Below are 3311 nucleotides of genomic sequence, written 5' to 3'. Positions count from 1 at the left end.
AGTGGCGCTGTGGCTCAAGTGGTAGAGCACTAGCCTTGAGCTGAAGAGCTGAGGGACAGCACCCAGGCCCAGAGTTCAGGCCCCACAACTGGACCCCCCCCCAAAAAAGGACAAAATAATGAATGGCATTTGCAAGGAAATGGATGGAACTAGAAAAATCATGTTGAATGAGACAAGCCAAAAGCAAAGAGAGAAACGGCACATGGTCTCCCTGATAAGTGGATGTTAAATCCAAAACATGAGGAGATATAACAAAGTAGAAAAGACTTGAGAAACAAAGGACCTCCACTCATCTGGTCGAATCATTACTAAATGACCCCATGCTGCTGATCACATATATGGTATATATGTGCATATTGGAGGGAAACTAGGAGGAGGACACAGCAACAGTGAAATGGGAAAAACACAACAGTGGGACCCATCAGCTGCACTGGACATTGATCAAAAAGAACTAAGCAACTCAATGGCAGTGATGGGAGGGAGGGAATGAGAGGGAAAGAGGGAACAGCTGACACTAAGCAAAAGGAAAGAAATGTACATATCACCCTATATAGAAGAAATAACTGTATTGTCAAAGCTCCATCGAACTCATAAACTTTATAGACCATGATAAAGACAGTTTGCCCCATGAAGGTTAGAATCTGTTTGTGACTTTAACTAAGTCTCACTATCTCACAGTATTGTGATGAGAGGGGCAAACTGGGGGGAAAGTGAAAGAAGGGGTGACATTGTCCAAAAGAGAAATGTATTCATTATCTGACTTATGAAATGGTAACCCCTCTGTACAACACCTTAGTAAAAACAATAAAATTATATTAAAATAAAAAATCCCTACTCCAAGAACTTCTTTTCAGGAAACTGACCTGCCCCTTCTTGGCTTTTTTTTCTCCTCAGATTTCTCTCTTATATCTTCACCAGGGTGCATACAGTAGGCTGCCCTCAAGGCTGGCACTCTACCACTTGAGCTATACTTCACTTTTGGCTTTTTGGTGGTTAACTGGAGATAAGTTAACCATTGAGATAAGTTAATCATGGACTTCTGTACCTGGGCTAGTTTCAAATCATGATCCTTAGAGCTCAGACACTGGAGTAACTAGCATTACAAGCATGAGCCTCCAACACTCACTATGATGAATCGAAATATTGCATGGCACCCACCTGTATCAAAGAATTATTTATTATTAATGTGATAATCAAGTTGCATAGGGTGAGGTTTTCTTTTTCTTTTTTTATTTGCTAACTAGCAACTCTATCCTACTCTTTTTCCAAATCTCTCTCCTGGCCTACCAAAGGATTTTATTTGAACCAAATCTGTTTGGTCCTTAGCTAAAAACCTTCATTTCCAGTTTGCCCAGCTAGACTGGAAGCTCTCTGAGGGCACGGCCCAAATATTATTTTCTCTGAGGTGTCCACTCAGGAAGGGATGCTCCTTATAGATGTACACAGGGGCACCTGCAGAGAGAGGACGTAGATGGGCAAAGAAATCCATTTTCAACTTGGTGCTCCCAGCAGATGCCAGGCACAAGGATGTCTGCCCCATGCAAGGGTGTTTTTTGTTTGTTTTTTTTTTGTTTTGTTTTTCCTCATTGATCTACCCAGAGAAGTACCTGTTTCTAATTGGTTCTTCCAGGACTGGTTGATTGGAAGGTAAAGAGAGCCTGTTTCCTATTACTGTCACCAAAGCATTTCCTGTTTCAAAGATGACTATTCAAAGAACATTTTCCAATTTCTCTACCCAGTGGGTCGTCTTCTAAATTGAACAAAATTTCTGTGCACCATTGAGGCCCTAAGCCTCAGGGTTAGAACACTGTGTTACTTTTGCTTTGTACTTTATAGATTCCAGACTATTTTCATGCACACACACGCCCATCTAATAATCCCACAAGGACCTCCAGCAGTTGGCATGAGGGATCTATTAGCACTTTACAGATGAGTGGACTAGGCTAGAAGAGAGATGGCAATGTGTGCTCAGTATAGAAGTTAGACAACGAATACTTCACTTTTTCATGGCTCCAATTTAGCAAACGTTTTCACAGAAAGCTTTTCATCCAGCCAGGTGCAGGTGACTTGTTTCTATAATCCTAGCTACTCAGGAAGCTGAGATCTGAGGACCACAGTTCAAAGCCAGCCCCATCTGTAAGATTTTAGCTCTACTTAACCAGCAAGACACAAGAAGTGGAGGTATGGCTCAAGTGGTAAAGCCAGCTCTGAGCTAAAAAGCTAAAGGACAGTGCGTAATTCCTGAGTTCAAGCCCTAGCACAATAGGGGTGGGGGGCGGAAAAAGGAAAGAAGGGAGACAGAAAAAAAAGAGGGGGAAAGAGAAAGAAAGGAAGGAAGGAAGGAAAGAAAGAAAAAAGAAAAGCCTCATCTCCTCCTTATATGGAATAAATAGGGCACTTTATGCTCATTTTCTCTTTTCATCTTCATGAAACTCTGGGAAATGTCGTGTGCTCTCATTTTATTTACAAGGGAACTGATGTGTGGAGAGGCTAAATCGTTTGCTAAAGGTCGCACCGCTGCAGCTTACTATATTCATACTGTGTGCATGCTCCCAGGTACGACGCCCATTTATTTCCAGGCAATCCCATGAGCTATATATCTTATTATCACCATTTCCTGATGAGAAAAGCAGACTTTGAGAGAGTGAGTGACTGGCCCAAGACCATTCTGTCCCAGCAGGTGTCTGGGACCAGGACTCACGAGGGTACCAAAGAAATTGATCTCCCACTCCTGACCGAATTCATCCACACCCTTTCCGGCATACCGGGACCCCTCTTCCTCGAAATCTTTGGCAGCACCCACTATCCAGAGACCTTTATTTCCCGGCCCTCCCAGGAGAGATTCACGAACCACTGGAGAGAGCCGGGTTGGGGCGGGTGCGGGGGGGGGGGGGGGGGGGGGGGACGGACGGGAGACCAGGGTGGCGGGGCAGTGGCCCGCGCGGGGCGAGGCGGCACCGCGCGGTGGCGGAAGAGGCTGAGGACCGCCGTGGTGTTGTTCCAGCGGCGGAGCGGGGTGGGTGGGGCTGGGGCTTGGCACTCCCGCCCCTCTCCCCTCCCTTCCTCCCTCGGTCCTCGGGCCCGCAGACCCACGGGCAGGCCCTGCGGTGACTGGACGGCCTCGGGCAGGCGCAGCGCAGCGCGGCATCGACCCAGCGCGTGGAGCCCAGGCTCGGGTTGATCCCTCCGCCCCTCCCCACCCCGGGCCTTCTGCGTCCGCAGAGGGGTGGTACAGAGCCGGTGCATGGTGCCCCCCGATCGCGGGCAACCGCTGAGCGCCCGCGGATCCCCGCAGCTGGAGCGGCCGCGCC

This window comes from Dipodomys ordii, unplaced genomic scaffold (assembly GCF_000151885.1).
Source record: "Dipodomys ordii isolate 6190 unplaced genomic scaffold, Dord_2.0 Scaffold19, whole genome shotgun sequence".
Lineage (NCBI taxonomy): Eukaryota > Metazoa > Chordata > Mammalia > Rodentia > Heteromyidae > Dipodomys > Dipodomys ordii.
Note: the sequence above shows the minus strand (reverse complement) of the source record.